We start from the raw sequence: 23,836 nt of genomic DNA, 5'->3' as shown, positions 1-23,836 counted from the left end.
CTTTTGAACTGCAGAAATACAAACAGCTTAGAAATGAATATCACACATTCCAGTAACTCCTTAGACCAAAGCACCCCTGAGGATTTCCTCATTAGTCACATTTCTCCATGGATTCCAATTTCCCTGCGTTTGTTGGTCCTCAGATTCTGTTCACATCTTCCTGTTTCCTGTTTTCCCAGAATCCTCACTTTGGTCCAAAAAAATCCCACTGATGTTCTCTAGGCCCCTCCCTAGAGTCTCACAGAACTGGCAGAGGTTTCAAATTTCTGTCTCTCCTCTCTTGTCCCATAGGTGGAAATAAGCAGTATAGACACATTCTTCATGGTAGAAGTCATTCCCTTAGAAAGATAGTCGTTGGGATGGTAGCTTAGTGCTCAATGTGGGCTCACCATGTGCTATTCCCTGGATTTGACCACCAGCACTGCAGAAAACAAAACCAAAAGCAAACCAGAAACAGTCAGTTTTGATTTACATAGCAATTTTTTTTGTCTTTTTCGTTTTTATCAGTACCAGGGATTGAACTCACGACTGCCTGCCTGCAAGGCAGGCACTTATGCCGCTGAGCTAAATCCCCAGCCCTTACATAGCAATTTTGACACTCATACATTTGTGTGTGATACTATGAAGGACATATAATAGACTATACATTATGAATTGGTTAATAAAGTAAGATCTAAGAATCTACTTAATTTGATATAAGGTAGGTAAAAAGTTTTCCTTAAATTATAAGCATTTTCATTAGTCATCAGATCTTGTTGTATAAGCCATTTCTTTCTTCTAACAGAAAAAAGGGTCACATGAATTAGAAATGAAAATGAAACATGGTATAGTGTCATATGTTGAACAAATGTCAACAGTTCTTTATTGGGTTCTTTGGTTTTTTTTAAAATGTAGGTCAAGGTGATCAATTTTTTAATGTCTTTCTTATTTTAAGTACCCAATTTAAAGAAACTGACTTCTCCAAATACACAGATCTCTTAGATTTCTCCAGACACAGAAGATGAGCCGGATTATATTCACATTTCTGCCTTTGACCAGATAGGGATTCTGGTCAGTTAAGAGCTATGTCCAGCATGCCTTTTTTTCCTGGTAATCTTATAGTTGCCATTAAGTCCTTTGCTTGAGAAACACTGTTTCCAGTTACCAATTACTGAAATGATGATGTTATACTTATATGATCTTTTATAGTCATGGACAAATGTGCTGCTTTCTTAGACTCTTTGCAATACTCTCTGTGCAGGTAGGAAAATATGAATAATTAAGCAGCATCTCTGATTTAGTAGAGGGTAGCTGCATATTCCAGCAGTGCTGTTATACAGTTTAAAATAAATCTTATTGCTTTTTAAATTATTGTGAATGTAAAGCGTGTCTACTGTAAAAATATAATTAGAAAACATGGATAAAGAAAAACAATTTTTTAAACGCCTGCTATAATCCTGTCTTGAGAAAAATCACTCCAAAATTGTTGGTTCCTAGATTTTCATACTCCAAAATTGCTATTCTTCTGACCTCTGCTGGAGGAAGTGGGAAATATCAGAGCATTTAAAGATTAACATGTACCTATGCGCATATATATATATATATATATATATATATACTAATTTACTCTCTAATTAATTATCGCTAATCAGACAGATTGAAGCACTAATGACTCTATGAAGCAAACGTTTTTACAATCTTGACCACTTTGGCTACCTTGTGGTCATATCTAGCAGTGAGCTACAGGATAATAAAAAAATAATAAAGACCATGTATCTAAGAAGTCCTCCCAAGCTAAATACTTTTGCTCTATTGTCACCATTCCCATATCTTTGGCCACACTTTATTTTTCTCATTTTTAACTTGTAAAAAGTATCTTGGATGTCTGTATCTACTTCTAGAATTATTGACAAAAATGAAATTCTGTCTCCTATTGTATGCTAGAGAATATCGTCCAGAAATGTGTCTCTTCTATCAAGAAAGACAGAGCTTTGGGCATCTGTACATTTCCCTCTGTTGCCTATTTTAATAACTGTTGTCTCCAAGTGCAAACTGTGGTTCATGTGAATGTATGGTGTATTTGTGCCTTGTTTCCTCAGCAAACTGAGCATTTTTTAGCCTGAATCTTGAGAGTATCAGGTATTCTGCTTGCCACACTGTCAGAGTCTCTGTGAAAATCAGCCCCTTAAAGGCATCTTTTATTAAACATTTCTTGTGTGATTGTTCATGAGAGAGAGAGTTTTATGTGCATCCTTCATGATATTAGGTTAAGAAAGTTGTTTATGTTGCTTGATACTGATTTTTTTGGTGGTGGTAGTGGGGTTGGAATTCAAGGACTTGCACATAGTAAGCACTCTACTCCTTGTGCTACATGCCCAGCTCGACTGATTGGCATTAAAATTGATGAAATTGAGCTACCCAGAACAAGAGAAGGACACAATAGCTCATGGTATGTTAAGTAGCCTCTTGAAAAGGTATGTTGCCTCAACACAAGATGACTCCCAGAATCATAAATTCCCTGGTAGGTTAAGAAGAAATGGTCAGCAGATAGATAGGGTGTGTTCATACTGACCCATAAATAAGCATTCATAAATTCCTGCTGTACTGTGATGAACAAATTTCTATTCTGCCTAGATCCAATCTTTCAGAAATGTTTATATCTACTGGATGGCATTCATTTTTAGTGCTACTATAGATTTGTTTTTATGCTGTTAAAATGTGGTTTTCCAAAAATGACTTTGTGGTAATGGATGTGATATCATATAGTACTGGGATTTAATTATTACTGGGAAAAGGCATCACTTCAGCTGAAATTTATATAATTTGGAAGGTATTTTCATCACTTCTAAAGTCATAGTTACAGCCATTAACAATTATTACAGTACTTAAGTATTTTTGAACGTCTACTGAGGTTTTGCAAATAGTCATGCTAATTTCTGTTGGTATAGTTTAGAAGGGAAGTGTTCAGCTGTCTTGGAGTGACTTGTAAAAAATGTTCTCTTTTATATCTCATAGTTAAAAAGTAAAACACAAACACTTCTTAAGGAATTTTGCTGTATTTTGACTCATGGCTCTTCCTCTTTCCTTGTGCATGTGTGCATTTATTTACATGTGCATCGGTGTGTAGTTGTTTTGTTGTTTGGTTTTTGTTCTTTTGAGACCTTACTTTAGAAAAGTTGGAGGTTTGGCACAACATACAATTCTAGCAAATAAAATTTCTCTGTCTCAGAAGCTTTCTTCACCCTGAAATTTGCAATTGAAGTCCAATCACACTACTCGTGAAACTTCTTTAGGTCTCAAGGTGATCCTTTTAAGAGTTTGGTCAGTGTAAAGCTATAATGTGATTTAAAATTAAGAGTCTGACTTCATCATTTCCAAAGTTCAGCTACCTGGAGCAACTGAGCAAAAAGACCATAGTGTATCTAGAAGTGGGCAGAAGCCAAGACCACGTTCAAAGTTTCTTTTGTGTTTTATATGATCAGCTTCAAGGATACAGAGGCGCGTGATGAGGAAACAACTGTTGACTAGCGTGTCTCTGCTATAACTGCCATTGCTCAAACAACTTCATGGCAGTGGCAGCATCTGGCATAGCGCTTTGTCTTGATGACAACTCTGAAATCCAGCTAAAGACATGGTATTTGAAAATCACATAAAAGCAGAGGCAAGAAACTGTAGATATCTATGTATTATATCATTGTGACAAATCTCTCAAAATAAATTGTCTTGCTATTTAAAATTAGCAACAGAATTAGAGTAGACACATCTGAAAAATAAAACATTCAAATGATAATTGTATTTGGAAAATAGAAATCATCCTGTTGCATAAAATCTTCTTTAGGCTACTCATGCCCCTTCTCCATGTCCTTACTCTTTATCTTAATCCAGAGAAGCCTAGATTAAAGTCCAGAGTGCACTTGCTTTTCTTATGATGAAAGTCTCCAGACCAGTTTTGATGAACTGTTGTATGGCACCAGCAACAGCTGCCTAGCCCTTACATGATCTTCACACATGCCATGTCCAGTTTACTGGCTCAACAAGTCTGCCTTATCTGAGGTGGACTTAATGAATCATGTCTTCTACCTACACCCAGACTCCAGCCCATTTCATATTTTTTGGAAACAAGTACAGCTTGTCATCATGTAAGATTGTTTTTTTAAAGGTGAAAATGTGGAAACTACTTAATTTTCTCTGCAACAAGTGAACCCCATTTGTCTAGTGATCTTTCTGAAGCGTATGCTGCCATTCTGGAAATCAAAATGCTCATTTGTGTTCTTTAGAGAATACAGGCAGATCTTCCGCATGTAATAAACCTATGCCTTCAACGGCTGGATGTGGAGTAACATTTTGGGCTATGAAATAAATTTATCTTAGGCCTTCACAGATTCCATTTGGAACTTGAAATATAAAACCAGTAAGCATATTTTCTGTGCATACAGATGTGGGTAAATTTAACAGAGATTAAATTTGTGGGAAATACAGAGTGAGTTTTAAATTATGTTGGGGTAGAAATAGAGAATGCATAGAATTTAATTATGATGGTTAGATTCACTGAAGAAAATAGGGATACAGTTTAAATAATGTGCAAAATCTTACCACGTCTGTATCATGAGATCATGTGATATGGTTAAGTCTTCCAGAGGAGAGTTGGTGCACCAGATAAGTCCAAAGCAACACAGCTACCAAAGAATGGCGATGAATAAGGTGTTATGGTTTGTGTTCCAATTCCCCTCTCCAAGTCTCATGCAATCATGGACACAGCTGAATCCAGTGTTTGTGATTAGTTTGTTGTCTGGTTGCTGGGATTGACGATGTGAGTGGTGCACCTGCCCAGGAGTGGAGACGGCATGCAGTGTATAGGCAGCAAGAAGGCATGTCTTTCCTCTTTTACTCTGTTTGTGCTTGCTGTTTGCGGTGATCATGAATAACTGCCCCGCCACACCACCCTGCCTCGGAGCCAGATGAGTATGCACTGAAACCTCCAAAATTGAAAAAAATAAACCTTCTCTTCCCTAATTTTTGGGGTCAGGTATTTTGTCTCAATAAAAAGAAAAAGTAACCAAGATGTAAGGGAACCGCTCAACAAATTCCAGAGCGTCCGCAGCCTGTGGCACTAAGGAATTAGCAGGAACTACAAGATGGTTTCGAATATGCTGTTCTGCCTTGCCACAACCTTTGCTGCCACACCCTGCAGACAGGCATGGGCACAGATTCCCTGGCTGTCCACTGCATAGCCTGTGCTTTTCTCTTGGCTTCTGTGGTCATCAGTTGAGGACATAAAAGTTAAGTAAATTAATTGCAATAGACAAGAAGCAGTGGGATCAGAGCATGAATCAATGCCTTCATGTGTCAGAAACATGCCATAAAGAGTTTCCTGTTGGCTGGATGGGTGGAATTTTCTGTCATTTTCTTCTGAACCCCCGCACCATCCCAAGCCCTGTAGCTTCACAGTTTCTTGATTATACTTTACTTTGTAAGAGCCTTTGTGGAAGTAGGATGAATAGTTTTCTGATACTTGTGTTTCTAAGATTTTATAATCTTTCATGCATACATATGTATACATACACATACAAACATACATACATACCTGTATAGCATATTTTGTTTATATTTAATGTTCCTAGATTCCTGTTTATAAAGTATAAATTTTTCCTGTAGAGTAAATTTTTTGGGGGTGGTGGTGGTACTGGGGATTGAACTCAGGGCCTTGTGCATGCTAGGCAAGCACTGTGCCACATCCCCATCCCCTGCAGAGTATGTTTTGAAGTCCATTTTTGATTTATGACCAATTTACAATATTATCTAATGTCATTTGTAAATGCCATTTTAAGTAGATACATACTATTCTGTCACAGGAATGCTATAATATAGTAGAAATTTAGCCAATTAGTTACTGTTAAACAAATATAATATATTCAAATCATCCAAAATTTATCTGACATCTAGTATGTGGAAGGTTCTGGGCTGAATAATTTGAGGTAATCTGAGTTATAGATGATAATGGATTTGTGGGATCAAAGATTGTCTTTTTGATCTGAAATGAAGTAAACAAAAAACAGGAAAAACCATAAAGTAAAGCCCAAAAAAACAGAAAGAAAAGAAAATATACTCATGCCATAATCAAGCCAGGAAAAGATAAGAGCCTTATATGATAATATTTAAAAATTGATGCAATTAAATTGATTAGGGTTCTTAGTCCTGGCTATTCCATCTCCAGAACTATGTCATAGCTTAAACCAAATATATTACACATAAAAGTCAACAATCACTAACACTTTCCAAGCAGTGTCTCTTAGAGCTTCAGGGCTGAGAAATACTTGGCCTGCTTTGTAATTATCCAAGAAAGAGTTTGCCAATGCCTTGCCATTTTCTCTACCTTTCAATCTTATGAAACCTGTTATCTGGCAATTTACAGCCTGTACATAAAGCTAATGACACATACTTGAAACTCTTTTGTAATAGCAGTACTCCATTTTAAAATATCATCAAGTGATGACTCAACAAATTCAGGAATGGATCAGATTTGGTGAAATTGGTGTTAAGTATTAAATACTTACATTTAAATAAAGTTTTAAATATGAAAAATTGGAGGAATTTTCAAGTACCTTTATGTCAGTTAAAATAACAAATATAGTTCTCATTTATTTTTTCTTTGTCCTCTCCCTCCTTTCTTTCTTTTTTCTTGGTTTTAGTCTCTCAATCATCCGTTTGTTTACTTATCCTTCCTTAGTAACCCCCTACGCATTCATGTATTCATTTTTCCGTCTTCTAGATACTAAAAAAGAGGTCTGGAATGTCATACAACAAGTGATGTGTGTTTTTAAAAAAATCTGGATGGTGTGGTACGAGGTAATTTGTTCTTTCTTTGTACTTTTTTGTATTGCTAAAACTTTTCATAAAGATCTCCTCTCATGTTTATTTTTGAAATGAAATTAGACACAGACTTTGGAGAGCTCATGATCTGTGACAAGTTAGGCCCTAGGTTTCCGACAAAACTCTGAGCTTCTCACCTGTTTATGCAGCAGTCTCCCAGGTTACATGGTCATTAACAATAACCAAGCTGCTTCCAGCCAGGCTTAGTGACTGAGCTTAGATCTTTTGAGTTTAGATGGTCTAGATCTCAAAGCAGCTGTTCTAATGCAGAACCTCAAAGCGTCTTATCCTGGTATTACTGGGCTACAGAATTTTCCCAGTTGTCTGCTACACACACACACACACACAGTCATTGTCGTTATCATCACCATCCTCAACCTTTTGTGGAAACTTGCCATGTTACTATGCTTTGTGCATTGATTTCTGAAGAGGGATATCTGCATTAAGTGATGTCAGTGAGTCATTGTCACCAACAAGGCTGCAGAGATACTCTGACAATCCTAAGAACATTTTAATAGGAAAGCTGGTCTGTTTAATTTCCTTCTGAAAACATGTTTTTGTAATAGTAGAACTTCTCACCAAGTAAGAATGTAAATAATGAGATACCAGGGAAGATGAAGCTTTACAAGTTCTTTTCAGGCCAGTAAACTCATTCTGTAAAGATTTGCATCGATTTGTTAGACACTAAACTGGGTGTCTCCTTTAAATCTAATCTTCTCTTGTCTTTTTCCTACATTCTGAATAACCTCAGAGATTAGCACTTGGCTATGTTGAAACTTATATGGACAAGCCAACAGGCTAAATAGATCACAGAAGAGAGAAATAAAATGCTTTTTTAAAAAAAAATTGTGCTACCTTTTAAGTTTTCTTCTGCTCCATTCTGGTTTCTTTAGACCTTAGAGTATGGGACAATAATTGCAATTAAACCAATTGAGGCTCTCTTGATTGCTAAGTGGTCATACTGGATTATAGAGCTAAATTCAGAGAAATAAAATATACTGTGTTTTGCCATATGCCTGAAATCTGGAAATACTCATTTAAGTAGTTTAAAACAGCATTGTCCAGTAGAAATATAATGTGTATTCATAAGTAATTTTAAGTCTTATATTAAAAAGTGAAAAGAAACATGAAATGAATTTGAGGGTTGGGATATAGCTCAATGGTAAAATGCATACTTTGCATCCATTGGACCTTGAGTTTGATTTTCAGCACTGTAAAAAAACCTATTAATTTTGATAATGCATTTTATTTAACTCAGTATACCCAAGATATTTCAACTCATACTCAAAATAAAATTATTAATGAAATATTCCACATTCTTTTTTATTCAGTCTGAGGACTGAACCTAGGACCATTACATTGAGCTATTACTCTAGCTTTTTTTATGTTTTTTATTTTGAGGCAAGATTTTGCTAAATCACTAAGTTTCCCGGCCTGGCCTCCAATATGTCATCCTCTTGTCTCAGCTTCCCAGAGTGCTAGGATTAAAGATGTGAGCATAAATGTGGAAATAAACAGAATGAAATTCTTTATGTTTCCATTGCTTCCTAAGGACAAACTGGTTTTGAATCATTTTGAGGAAATTATTGTGTGCACAGTGTGACACTATATCCTTGTGATTTTAAAACATAATATAGTGAACAAGTTGGAACTCTATGAAGTTGAAGTGGCCAGAGAGAAAAGTGTAAGTGAATGGTTTGAGCACTTCCCCAAACTTTGAAGGATGTTGCTCAATAAATCTAAGGGAATAAATTTATAGAGACCATAAATACCTTTTATAGAGATTATTTTAATAGTTTTTAAGATGTGTTCCTTACCATAACCAACTCAAGAGAAACCCTTGAACTGTTCCAAAGAGCTATCAATGGTGACAGTCTTAAGTCTAAAATATAGTCTGAGAAGAGCCCAATAAGCAAGGACTTGTAGAGAAAATAGGCCTTCTTTAGTGTGAGAAGTTATTTTTTTTCATTCAACACACATGCTTCATGTAAAAATTCTGAACAAAACAGCTACATAGTGACATGCAGCCCTTTACTGCTGACCTTTACTGTTCCCCCTTTATTTAGGTTGGCAAATGTTAAAGGAAAGTGCTGCAAACGCCTTGTAATCATGTGCAAACTGGAAAAACATCACAATTCCTAATTCGCTATATTTTAAGCTCTTGAGCTAAGCCAAACATGATGGTAATTGTGGTGGATTAAAAACTGGTGGTCAACTTAAGCACTAGCTGAACTGAATCAATATGGTACTGAGCATGAATGGCCCACTTGAGGAAAGCTGCCAGCATAAAAAGGAGATCTGGAGACAAAGAGTAGCATTGTGGGTTTTCCAAGTGAGTGTCATTTGGAGCTCTTAGTTCTTTTGGAGCTGTTGGTCTCCTGGAGGAGCTTGCCATGCTGGCTTCCCTGAAATGAACTTGGCTGTTATCATGAAAGGAGTTTGAGACCTTGTCGCTAAGATTGGCTGCAGTTGACTGTGGGGGAGCTCTGGTCCTTACTTTGAGTATCACTTCCTGACTCCAAAGGGGAAGATGTGTGCTGTTCAGTCTCCAAGAGAAGCTTTTCATACTGGCTTCCTGATATGAACGTGGCTATTCTCACTGTCAAAGGCTCTCAGGACCTTGTCACTGAGGATTGCTTTGGTAATTTTCAAGGGAGCCCTGGTCATTACTTTGAGCATTGCTTCCTGGCTGTGGTGTGGATCCCTCAGTCTGCTGCACAGATCCTTCATCCCACTGGCACAGACCTTCTAGCTTCCACCTCTGACCTTTAGGCCTTTCCAGCACAGATCTGTGAGACAGACTTACATCAGTCATTGCTGTGGCTCTAGGCCTCCAGTTGGACTCTTAGGGGACACTGTTATGGACATCGGGTCTTCAACTGGGCTCATGCAGAACATTGCTGTGGGATCTAGGCCCTTGGCTGGATTCTCTAGGTCTTGAGAGTGTGGACAGATTTTCTGCACTTTCTTTGTATTTGACTCCTTGGGGGCCATTATAAATAATACTATAAATTATGTGTCCTGTACTAATTGTTCTCTTTACAAACCCTGAGTACAACAGTGGCTGTTGGAGATCCAGTTCAAAACTGAATTTAGAAATTGCAGTAACTGACATCTTCTGAGATATATGCAAACTCCTAAGCACTTTAGATGGCTTAATTCACTAATACTCCAAAACATGAAGATGCTACCAAGAATCGAACTCATGACCTAGCACTTGCCAGGCAGGTGGTTATGCCTCTGAGCTAAATCCCCAGGTGTTATCCTTTCTTTACCAATGAGAGTGTTGAGGAACAAAATATAATTATGTGACTTGCTCCAGATACTCTAGTTGGTAAGTGATAGAATGGAGGACTCTGACCGTGAACCAGCTCATTCAGAATTTAGGAACCTGGCACCTTTGCTGAGGTGCTGACCTACATGGACATTCTACTTAAGAAAGAATAAAGTGTCAAAAAAGTCAAAGAATAGGGTGAGAGTGTTGAGGTCCAACCCTCTTTTCTGTTCAAATTCTTGTTGCTTTTTTTTTTATTGGTATTGGGGATCAAACTCACCACCATGCACTTGCAAGGCAGGCACTTATGCCACTGAGTTAAATCCCCAGCCCTTGTTGTTGTTTCTTAATGCTGGCTTTTTCTATCTTATAAAACATCACTACTTTTTTAAAATCCATATTTGACTCCCTAGCACCTCCCTAATCTTCCTGTGGTATCAGGGGCCCATGTGGGCCATGGATACGTACTATCCGTTTGGTTTAATCAAGGACTAGAGGGAGGCATTTGCTGTGATTTGGCTCTTTTGTCCCCCAAGTATTCATGTCTTAGAAGCTTTGTCCCAAATGTTCAGATGTTAAGAGGTAGGGAGACCTTTAAAGGGTGAGGCCTAGTGTGGAGTCACTAGGTCATCATTGTTGGTGCTACCCTTGGAAGGATTAAGGGAGTTATCAGGGGATCCTGATTAATTCTCTCTAGAATTCGTTTATAAAAGAGCAGGACTACCCCTCCCGACTCTCTCTGGCTTCCTGTCTTGCCATGTGCTTTCTCCTTCTCGCAAGCACTCTTGTCATAATGCCATTTGCCATGATGTAACATAGGTTGGAGTGCTCTCATTGAGCTGAACACATGTTGGTGCAAGGCTCTTCAATCTCCATACTTATGAACTCAATGCACCTCTTTTCTTTATAAACTACCTTCAAGTATTTTGTTATAGTGATGAAAAACAGATTAATACAATCTTAAGCCCTCATTTCATTCTTAATCCATGAATTTAAGACTGCTCATTCTGGTGAGATTCCTGGAATGCTGCGTCACATGAGATCAACTTAAGAATAGTTGCCCATACATGAATCTCAGGTTCATTTCATGTTTTTGTTGTGAAGTATGAACATAATAAGCTTGGAAGAAGCATCGCTTTGTATATAACTTCATGATTAGGCAGAAAAGAGAAGATAAAGCTATATATTTAGGCATGACCTATGTAGAGTAGACATTTTGGCAGTTGAATAGTGCCATTATGATGCCTGGTGACATTTATCCTTTGGATTAGAAAGGATGTGAGTTCACTGACAAACAACAGGTTGTTTTTAAGCTGCCTCTGCTCTTTTTAAGGTCAGGGTGGCTGTGCTGCTTCTATTTTGGGGGCCTCATATTTCTCCCTGATTGGTTCCAGGCATTTCTTCCAGAGCCATGTTGACATCCTGTCTGTGTGTCCAGGTTGGAGCTAAGGTTTCTTGACTGTAGACCTGTGGAAGAAAAAGCCAAAAGGAGAGTGAACAAAATTCAGTCCTTACTGTGGCCTTCAAGTACCTGAATGTTATACCCCTGATAACCTCCTAACCCAGCTCTATTTCAGTCACTTTGGCTTCTATTGTGCCAAGTCTACTCCTATTCCATAGCTTTTGAGTTTTGAGGCAGATTGAAGCTGATGTGCCACACATATTTTGACTGTTTCCATGGAGAGAGAGACAGGTGGGTTCCGTGCTTCCTTCTTTTGAATGTGGAAAGGTTCTGTCACTGCTTTGACCAGGAGACTATGACAGAAGTGATACTGTTCCAGTTGGGGGGTGGCCGAAATCCTGAATGTCCAGCTCACTGGAGCCTTTAAATGACTCCAGTCTCAGCCATTATGGGATACAGTATTGTGAGCAACTCAAGCAAGAACTGCCCAGCTGAGCCCGTTCAGCCCATATACAGACCTATGAGAGAGAACAAATCTGAGTAAAAGCCACTGAATTGTGGAGTTATTTCTTTATGCAGCAGTAGGTTACCAAAACACACCAATAATTCCCTCCACTAGTAATATTTTTTCTTGAACCTTAAATATCACCTACTCAGGGAGACCTTCTCCAATGATCCCATTGTAAGGAGTAACCCCTCACTCTCATCTGGTATTCTCTATCCTAAATTATCTCCTGTCTATTTTATTGTACTGTTAAGATGGCATGGGGAAAACAACAGTTTCCCAAAGTTAGAAATAGGAATGGTTTACAAAATCCCACAGTTCTTTCCTGATGCCAGATAATACTTCACTTGTGTAGCCCTAAACTTGTTAGTATAAAGTAGCCTACCATCTCTGAAACACCATAGCCAATGCCACATAGGTTCCAGTTGCCCTTCAAACCAGATGTGTGATATTCCGCTGTGTAACTTTACAAACCAAGCCTAGTCTGACTTTTTTGTAGTTGCTCACAGACTTGGATTCAGTGTATAAATTCGATATTGCATGTCTTGTGCATAACTGTTTTAAAGGATTTTATTTTGTGTATTATATATATCAGTAGTGTATATCACCATATAATGTAAAAAATAAATATCTACCTGTGCTCAGTGCAACCAAATGTCATACCAACTACAACACCAAATAGACCCTGAACAGTGAAAAAAAGCCTGACATCATATTATATGCATACTTGTTTTTGTCTAGTTTCTCCTGGTAGATTGTAGGCTCCAAAAGGACAGACATATTTGTATCTGTATCTATGCCTATATCTATATGTAGTTAGTCCGCTGATATATCCTCAGAATTTGGATCAGGACATGGAACTGGGCCTTACGTAAATGTTGCTTACATAAATGACTGAAAGAGCAGGTCTTCATGCCTAGATAAGCCTTTCCTTTTCAGAGCAAGATTTGATACCACTTCTGGGGAAAACTGAAATAGTTTAGCCCCGAGTAATCTAGTCCTACAAGAAAATAATTGCCAGTCTAGTTTGATGTCAAGAAACTAGAAGAGACAGAGAGAGACAGACAGACAGAGAGACAGAGACAGAGACAGAGACAGAGACAGAGACAGAGACAGAGACAGAGAGCGCCAAAAAATGTATACACACTATATACTTCAGGAAAAGAAAAACTGGTATGAATATCGCAATACTAAATGTATTGAGACATCATGAGACAAGTTGCCTTTGGCCTCTATGATTAGAAGAGGTGCTCAAAGTAGAAGCCATTAGCTTCCAGACATTTTTTAGTATGATGAACTGTTACTTGGGTCACCTTGGTCACTGAGATTGCTGCAAATGCATTTTCAATTTCTTCTCTAAGGGCTGCCAGTGTAATGGGTTTTCTGCAATCTATGTCATCCTCTAGGGTTCCTCCATTCAAGGGTAACACAATCTGTCAAAAAAAATCATATCTTTCTTTTCCTAAACTGTGTATACATATTTTCAGTGGACTCTGTATATATTCACAAAGTGATGAGTTATAAAGTTACAGAGAATGGAGACTATGAGAATGTGTGAGAGGGTGGGATCCAGTGTCTAGTAGGGCAGTCAGGGAGGGCTTCACTGAGGAGGCAACATTCCAGCAAAAACTTCAAGGAGACAAGAGAGTAAAAAGTGATTCTCTGGGTAAAAGCATTCCAGTTAGAGGGAATGAACGGCAAATTCAGAGCTCTGAAGGTGGCACGGGACAGTTGTGTTTATGAAACAAGAAGCCCCATGTGAGCAGAGCAGAGGAGACAAGGGAGAGTTGGGGGCCAGAAAACTATGGTTTGCTTATAAACCACTTTCAAAAACAGAAATAAAAACCAAAACGAAAACCAAACAAATGAACCTTTTATCTGTAGGTTTGCAGGGTATGCATATTTCGCAGCCCTGTGTCAAGTTGCCAACTTGCTAGGAATGCAGACTTGGGAAACAATGTGCATAGTTGGTTCTTGTGACTCTGTTTGCACAGGTGCAGCCCATTGCTGGAAAGTAAGTGAAGGAACCAGGCTGGATAGTTCAGGGGCTGGTAGGCAATTATAGTTGTCCCTGGGTGTCTGTAGCGGATGGGTTCCAGGATCTGTACAAATACCAAAATCCACAGATACTCAAGTCCTTAATATAAAATAGCGTAGTATTTACATAGAACCTATGAACATCTTCCCCTTTGCTTTTAAATAATCTCTAGATTACTCAGAATATCTAAACACCAGTGTAAATCCTATGGAAATAGTTTTTATACTGTTACTGTGTAGGGACTAGTGACAAAAAAGTCTTTACATATTCAGTATAAATGAAATTTTTTCTGGGTTTGTCATTGAACACAAGGTATTGTGGGAAGTCACTGGAAGGCTTGAAGCAGAGAAGCTATGCAGTCTGACTCTCAGCATCTTTCATTAGTATATGTATGTGATGCACAGTAATTACATTCATCTTGATCATTTTTACTTCCCCTTTCCCCCACGCCCCTTCCCCAATTCCTTTCCCATCTCCACAGAATCTACCTCCTTGTTTCCTTTTCTCTTTTATTTTGCTCTTTAAATTATTTATATTTTAGTTCTTGCATATTAGAGAAGCAACATGTTATTTAACCTTTGGTGTCTGATTTATTTCACTTAATATTGTAGGATCTGATTCATCTTCATTTTGCCAGGCATGATGGCACATGCCTGTAATCCCAGCACTCGGAAAGCTGAGGCAGGAGGATTGCTGTGAGTTCAAGGCCACTCTGAACTAATAGTGAGGGTCTATATCAAAACTTTTTTAGAAAAGTAGTATTCTGCAGGCGTTTCCACATGTGCAAGTAGATCCTTTGTTTGGGTGCAGATGTGTATAAACTCATGTCTGTGTATATTTCTTCTCAGAGATGACAGTTCATTCTAGTTGCTATTCTGCTTTTTCTTTTGGGCAGATATAAAAAAGGATACACATTCTTTGCTGTAAAGGACCAATCCCCTTTCCTCAGTTAGGCATTCAACCAAAAACTTGCTAGAATAAGAATGCCCTATACTACTATGGGTTTTGGTTTTTTTTTTTTTTTTTTTTTTTTTTTTTTTTTGAGACAGAGTCTAGCTATGTAGTTCAGACTGGCCTAAAACCCACTATGTAGCCCAGGCTTGCCTAGAATTCATAGTGATCCTCCTGTCTCAGCCTCCCAATATTATGTGTCTGAGAATACAAGGCACATTCAACCCTCGCAGCACATTATAAAGCCTTAAGTTATCATCATGACTAGTCCTATTAGTTCGGTTCATTCGTTAATAATGGAAATATTCTAAGGATGCCATTCTCTTCCCCAGCTCTGAAGCTGATGAAGCTGATGTTTGTATATATGGGAAATGGGAGTGTTGGCAGCAATAATTTCAAGGAGAAGAATTGCAAAAAACTACACTTAGACCACTTGACATTTCTTATTATCAAGGTCATGTGGAAATCTAGTTTAGGTCAGCATAAATTAGCTGTACTCTATGGTAAAGTCATCATATGAGACAGTATCCCTGAAAAGAATTTTACAGTTAAACTATACATAAGAATAGTATTAGGGCCATTTTATGACCCTTCTAACTTTTAAAAGATTAATTTTGAGTGGGTCTAGATTATATAGATCAAAGAGAGAGAGAGAAAAAAATATTGGCATAGGAACATACTTTCTGAGTACAAATACTTAGGTTTAAATATAGACAAAGGTGAGAAAACCTTAAATAATGTCAAGGAGAAAGAAGTAAATTCTTATAAATTTAACAGAAATCATGAATTTTTATACATACTAGGAGCATACCAATAATTTTGTTATAAAGGTGTGGCAACAGAGAACTGCTAGACCCATGTTTATTCTTTAGAATATTCCTATAGATGAATTATTAATTTTAAATTTGAGTTTTATTGTATTAAGCAACGAGTACTTAACAGGAAAAGCTTACAAAGGCAAACACTGAATTTTTAATATTTGTTGTTTATAAGAGAGCCTCAAAATTTTCAACATCGACTGTTTTTTGGTGCACAAAATCTAAAAAAGAGCAGCACAAATAAATTCCTATGTGAGCTACAATGAAAATACCAATAGCATATTTTTAAAAAACCTTCAATTATCATACCTAAGGCATTCTGTACACATGACAACAGCATGCTCATAAACACATATCACTCATACTGACAGCATGTGTGTTTTGCTTTCTTGGCCTTTTTGTAGGACATAGATGACATTTCAGTGATCTTGCTGTTTTGTCATGAGGTTCTCAATATATAATACAGTGTGTATCTTACAGGAACATAAAACATCAATAAAATAAAGCATTAAATTCTTAATATGTATTGTGTGTTTAGAATAGACATCAATGCTTTCACATCAGCTGTGGACTTTCTTACAAAGCCTAAAAGATAACATCAGAAATAAATTCTTATATGAACTACAATAAAAATACAAATAGAACTCTACCACAAAAATAAGCTTTGCTTCAGCTGTCACACTGAAGGCAGTTTTCTCACATGATAACTGCATATTCCATGCACATGTCTTGCTTACACTGACCTCATGTGTACTTAGCTTTTCTTTCCTATGTGGCAATCTTGTCACCTCTTTTCTCTTTCTGTCACTTCTTCTCTCTTTCTCCCTACATTGTACAACATGAATTTAGCAGGGAAATAAGATATCAATAACATATCAAATATATAATGAGTGTTTAATAGACGTCAACATTGTCACATCAGCTGTAACTTGGTTATAAAACCTAAAAGATAACATACAAATAAAACCCTATGTGAACTACAATATAAACACAAAAAAGTCTATCACATAAATAATCGTGGCTTCAACTGTCACACCCAAGGCAGTCTTCACACATGACAACTTCATGTTCCATATATAAGTATCACTTGCACTGATAGCACATGCATTTTGTTTTCCTGTACTTTCTGGTAAGGCACAGTTGACATCTTTTTTGTTTTCCTGTTGTCATAGTAGGTCTTTGTGATGCTACACCTGCTTGTTCACCTGTCAGCTAACTAGTGTGCTTCACAATATTTTTATGTAATTTCATGGTCAGAAGCATTTTCTTTTCCTATGCTATAAATGCTCTCTTATGAGCTCCAGTCCTAATGCTCTTAAGAAAATTCCTCTATTATATTTTGGATTTGTTATTTTCTTTGTGAACTATCAAACTCTGCCATATATATATTTAGGATTGAGTAAAACACAACTATTGGCCAATGCTTTGTGTTTCAAGTGCCACCATAGTTGCTACATAACTCAACATCTATTCCAGCTTTGGTTTTGTTCTAAAAAGTTTCCATTTAGGACTTTCATTTTCTTGAGGTTTCTCTATCATATTTCCATCATGGTGCAATATTGACATTGGCAGTACCAGTTTGTTTTTCTCTGCCATATACTAGCCAATGTTACATCTTTCTGAAATCCAAAGATTGTACTGTACAAATCTCTGTTTTGAAATTGTAACATTTCATTTGGAATTTCTGCTTTGTTTCTGAATATAGTTCCTGGCCTGTCAAATTATGCTCTGTTAGTAAATGTAACATCAAATGGAAACTGGTAAACCAGTTGTCATGTGTTACATGCTGATTAATTTGGGAGATGAGAGAAACAAGTGTGTTCACAAAATCATTTGGTTTATTACTACATGAATAAGGACCTAGTGAGTGAGTGCCAAGATAAATGTCTCAATTGAAAGCGTAAGTCTTAACATCTACAAGGGTGGACATTTGTATGCATAGTTTGACCTATCACTTTTCTGTAAGTCTCTTACATTCCTGTGATCACCATGAGAAATCTGTGAAAGTACAGCAGACCAATTAATGCTTTTAGTTCAGCTAGTGAGGTGTCATAACAAATACATTTTTGAATATGGCTATTGCTGCATACAGAATATTTTACTTATATTTAAACGTTTGTGTATTTCACAGCATTTTGTAGCATTTTATCTTATTATAATTTCCAACACTGAATGGCATTTCTGGCATTCTGTCCAATACCTTTCATTTCTGTCAAGACCCTTACTATATTTTTGGACTAGTTCTGACATTGGATAGTTCCATTGTATTGCATAGCCATTTCATAACATTTTGCCTTGTTGTAATATGTACTCTTATTACTGTTGTCATCATTATCATTATCATCCACCCACACAAGTCTTCTGTTATGAAATCATATATTTTATAATACTGGATCATCTTCATCATCTATGCATGACTAATCTGATGATTCAATTTTGACCTCCTCCAAAACTTGCAAATCTGGCTTTTCATGTACCATTGTACTGAATTGGGCTACTTCTACTAGAAAAAAAAATCAAAAGAAAACTTTTTAAAAAAAATTCTGGAGTGGTGTGGATCTACTTGACCTTCTGTAATGCTTTGATAAACATGTGCAAACCAATTAGACAGAACATAAGGTGGATAAAAAAATCCCATTTTATCACTTTTGCACATGTGCTCACACCTTGCCACTCATACCAAGTAGGTAAACACATAGATTGCTTCTTGAATCCCTCAGAGGAAGACACTGAGACTCACAGTCGACTACCATTATGCTAAAGTACAAATTTACAATAGAAAAGTGAGGGGTGAGTACACTGGACCCACTGTTATGTTAGAATATATCTTAGCTGTGACAGAAATAGCCTTTGTCTCAGTGGTTTCCTGCTAATATCTTACAGAAGCTCCAAGATATGTAGGCCTTATCATACCAGAGCTCCTTATAGCTTTGTAATATATTTTCTTAAGCAATTCAAAATACATGATAATAAGCACATCTATGATAATATGGAGATTGAGACCATAAGCTTAGAATCCAGAAGGCAAGAATTTCAATTTAGTGTCACTATTTAATCATTTTGTGATTTGAGGGATATTTCTTAACTTCTCTGTGCCTATTTCTTAATCTAAAATATGAAGATAATTATAGCAACCTTTCTCATAGGGTTGTTGAGAGATAGATAAATTAAATGTACCAAATTCTTGAAAAGATTTTGGTACACAGCAAATGTTCTGAAGGTGTTAGCCGTGGTGATGAGAATGAAGATAGTGGCAATGATGAAGATGATGCTGGTGGTGATGGCAATTATGTTTGCTGTTGTAGTTTGGATCCTAAGTGTCTCCCAAAGGCCCACATGTTAAAGAATTAGTCTCTAACTTGGTGCTGTAGGGAGGCAGTGGAAACTTTAAGAGGTGAGGTCCAGTGGAGGTTGTCCCATAATTAGAAATACGCCCTTGAAAAGGATCATCAGACCTCAGATCATCTTTCTTCCTTTTACCATTCCCCCACCCCAAGTCATGAGTGAGTAGTTCTTCTCTGCCAAACATTTCTGCCATGATTTTCTGCCTTGTCACAGGCCCAAAGTGACAGGGCCAACCAATCCTTTACTGAAACCTCTAAAGATGAAAATAAGTCTTTTTTCTTTGTGTTATCTGAGGTGTTCCTTCCAGTAGTGGAAACCTGCCCAGCACTCTTGCCTATCTTGCCTATGGTTTGTGTCTAGGTGTCCTCTCAAAGGCTCATGCGGTCATAGGGTTTTTTGTGAAATGGCTGAATCGAGAATGTGTGATTGATTCATGATGCAATGCTAGGATTAAGGGTAGGTGATTTCTGGATCAGTCCACTGATTGGATTGGCATCACCCTAATCCTGGTAGACTGGATAGAGTAGAAGGGTTGAAAACAGGATTACCTCTTCTTCCCTGACCTGATTTTGCTAACTTCTGTCACCATGAAGTGTTTCTCTTCTGGAATGCTCCTCTGCTAAGCCACTCTGCCTTGGGCGCAGCCAATTATGGACTGAAACCTCTACAAACTGTGAGCTAAATTAAACCTTTCGCTCTTTAACTTTGGGTGTCAGGTATTTTGTCTCAGCAATGAGAGACAAGTAACTTAGATATCCACTTTCTTCTTGCTCATGAGTTCTCTGAAATGGTATTTTTAAAAGCATTATGGGTGACACTCAGAAGTATTCCTTAAGTGAGTTCCTTTGAAAATTATTTCGTAGGAACAGATGCTTCTGTGATATCCTTTTAATCTCAGTCCAGTTAGTAAAATTTAAATTTTCTTAAAGTGTTTCCAAATGTCTTCCATGTAAAATTCACAAGCTGTTTCTTTGCCAAACTTGCCTGTTGCTTTATCTGACTCTCACTCCTGGTTTCTCCTGACATGTCCTTTCTCTACTAGTCCCCAGAATGTTCTTTTAGTCAGAACCTGTCCAGCATACTTCTTACTGATTCAAGAAATGAATATTGCTTAAATCAGCATAATTTCAACTCTAGGAATTAATGTTCACAGCATCAAAACTCTTTTGGGGCCCCCAGGAAATCTATTGTGCATAAATTCTCTTTGAATTTATTATCTAGTCGGGTTCTTATTTCAAAGCACTGAAGTTCTTTTTAAGGAAATCTTTTGACTCATCTTTTGACTCAAGTGAATTAGCATTTTGGTTTGTATCACGAAGAATGCCAACATTTCTACCAAATAATTTATGGAGTAAAAGTTGGTGCAGGTACTGACATTAATCAGAAGCAGACTTTGGAGCTGGATAATTCAACACATATACTATGTGCAAGGCACTATGTTCAGAGATGTATATATTACCTCATGTTGTACTTCGATAAATACAAGGATCTTTCTAGAGACAAAGTCATTTAACTTTGGAGTATAGACTGATATACTCCTGGGTTTTCAGTAAACTCCCATAGACCTTAAGCCTGATTTTATAAGCTTTAATTCCTGTTGTGTAAAGTGGGACTGTTAGTTTCTTTCTCCTAGTGTTGCCATGAGAATCAAATACAATATTTAAGATGACTTTGTAAATACCAGGTACTTTCATCATTATTATTTTGTGTAGTAGAGAACTCCTGTAGGAAGGGTTTTTTATAATTTGCTTTTTTAAAAGTAGGAAAATTTATCAGAAAAATTGAATGGGGAATAAGAATGGAGGAATGGGGAATAGGAGTAGCTTCTGAGAAACAACAAGAGGGGTCCAGAATAGGTTGCCTGATAACTTACTTTTAAGACACACTTTTTCTAGGCTTAGATCATCACATGCTCTCAAATTGCAAAATGATAGTCTGGTAACCCAAAGACAGTAATTGACATCTAAGAGAAAAGATCCCTTTTTTATTGTATTAAGCACGTATCCAGGTTACAAACAGCATTTCCATCCTCTCATTACTCTGTATACTTCAGAGACTTAAAAGCATTCAGATAATATCTTTAAAAGATGAGGGGCATACCTGTCATGTGATACCTATAATCCCATCAAAGCTACAGCCGCTTTCAATTAGCTGAGCTGCTGCTGGAAACTGGAGTTCAGGGTCCAGCCCAGAGGTTCAGAATGGGCTTGCTAGATAAAGTGACTAGAAGAGCACTTTCTCCAACAAGGGCATGCTCAAGTGAGCATTTGGGGTGGGGATTGTGTTGGTAGATCCCAGCATGCTCAGCAATGCTGTAAGGATGGGAAGCTTTGAGTTCTCTGCTACAAAGTCACCTGCAGACTCATATGGTGGAATTGTCTTACAGGGTCACAGGATGCTCACAGTGTATATCGAAAAGGGTTTTGTAGAATTTATCAAAACCCTAATAACAATGATGACTTATATCTGTCTAAACACTTTGTATAAATTAACTAAATTAATCATCTCCACAGCCCTGGAGGTAGGTTATTAACTGTCAAAATTTTACAGAATCATTTGTAATATGGAAATGAGCTTTCCAGGAAGCATCAGAGAGATAATTTACCTAAGGTCATAGAATCAAAATTAGTTCATTTCTGGAGCCAGTGTTCCCATACTCTAAATGACAATTGGAGATGCCTTCTTTGGGAAGAAAATTGTAGGGACAGCAATGTTGATGTTATTAATGATAACATTAATACTGATCACTAATGATATTAGTTACAATCATATTAGTGTATAAACACTGATACGTAAACTATGTGCAAGGCACTATGTTCAGAGATGTATATTTTACCTCATTGTCCTCAATGACACCATTACATTTGTTCTATCTACACATCCAGAGATCCAGATAGTTTGCTGTATGCCTGAATTTTGTGGTTATCTACTGGAATGTTGACTGTCCCAAGTTGGCCTCTGACCTCTAATAACGTGTATGAATAAGCAAAAATGTATTTTTTTTCTGGTGCTGAGGATGCAATCTAAGGCGTAGTGCATGCTAGGCAAGTGCTGCACTACTGAGCCACACACCCAGTCCTCAAAGGAATCTTTTTCAAATGTTTTTGGACATTTAAATGTTATAGAATAGGGGTTTGCAAGGATAATGGCGATACCAGTTGTTCCTTTCCTGCTAACACTACTGTATTTGATTTTCTTTCTTTACTGTCTTGCAGTATAATAACCATAAAAATCACTTTACATCTATAGTGAAATTTTCCAAGTCATAAGATAGCTGAATGTTTATGATTTTTAAATAATAATATTCTAACAAGCAATTTACTGGTGATTTTGCCTGTGAAAAACCACATCAGATTTATTAATTAAGTAGAATATGAGAGCTGGGAAAATTATGTTCCGTGTAAATTATTTATGGGAGGTTTTATGAAGTTTTGTAGTGAGGTTAAAGGTTATCTTTTTTTTAATTTAAGAATCATATGTAAGTGAGTGTAGCTAGAGCAAGTTAAAGTGTGTGAAAGAGAAGGTTTCAATATTTAAACTTGTTTAAGACTCATTGGAATTTCGAGATCATGTGAATTTTAGCTCCAAGGTTCCCTTCTTGTATAACTCAAAATGTATACGAGGAATTTATTTTAGGCCCTTGGAGATACTTTTAGTATGACACATTTGCCTTTACTCCTGGCACAAAGTTTTTATGATATGAGCATTAGTGGGATTTTAAAGTTAAAAGTAAGCTTTGCCTGTGGGTCTTAGATTTAATTACAAACTTTCTCCTCTCAAATATTCCTTTTTGGTCTGCTCACCTTTCTGAGTCTGTTTGCAGAAACCCTTGCTGTAGTTCCCATTTTCTTCAGCAAATGTGGTGAGGATCATGGAGAAGAAGATTGGAATCTCCTTGCTACTCCCCCAAATGAAAACATCCTTAGTCTCAAATAAGTTCCTGTTGAACCTGGTTTTAGAAGGCTCTCATGAGGTCTGGAGACCTTGAGGTTGAGACCTGAGATTGAGAGTCTTCAGAAGACTGTGGTGCTCTGCCATGCCCACTGCAGTCACAGGAGATGGATAAGAGCATGCATGAGGTTGGGTAGGGAGTATACTGGGTATCGACAGCTGAGGCTAGGAGAGGAAGGAGGCAGAGAAATCGAATATGATGTGGTGAGAGTGGAAGCCTCAATGAACTCTGCAAGGAAGTCTAAAACTAGAATGACTCCTGAGCTTTCTTGAGTGGGCCAAGGAGGCAAGATCTTTACACCATCATGTCGCTCAGTCATTGTGAGGAAGCTGCACAGAGAGTGCAACATGACCTTGGGCAAAGTAGCTTTCTGCAGCTGGGAAGATGCCTGAAAGGAGCTAAGAATGAGAGGCTGCCTGCCAGCAGCACCCCCAGAAGATGAAGGACTAAGTATGTTGTTTCTGAATGGCTATCTGGGGTAGTTATGCCACTGAGCTAAATCCCCAGCCAGTCACATTAAATTTTGGGGGGGGGGAGGTCCCCGGGATTGAACTCATGACCTCATGCTTGCCAGGCAGATGCTTTTGCCACTGAGCTAAATCTCCAGCCCCGACATTAAATTTCTTACCCTGACCATTTGGAAGGTGCACTCTTTAGTAGTTCCTGGCCAAACTTTATATACTGGGGCTTTTGTAAACCTTG

At 37.5% G+C, this 23,836-nt stretch overlaps 1 protein-coding gene across 2 annotated transcripts in view; it reads left to right on the top strand.

Moving 5' to 3' along the window:
* The window catches only part of Maob (monoamine oxidase B), a 157,674-nt gene that overhangs the window by 61,716 nt on the left and 72,122 nt on the right, over window positions 1-23,836 (top strand).

This window comes from Cavia porcellus, unplaced genomic scaffold (genome assembly GCF_034190915.1).
Source record: "Cavia porcellus strain 051 isolate PalLab524CR breed Dunkin Hartley unplaced genomic scaffold, mCavPor4.1 scaffold_3, whole genome shotgun sequence".
Taxonomy (NCBI): Eukaryota; Metazoa; Chordata; class Mammalia; order Rodentia; family Caviidae; genus Cavia; species Cavia porcellus.
The sequence above is the reverse complement of the archived record's forward strand: the minus strand, read 5'-3'. Positions and strand labels throughout refer to the sequence as shown.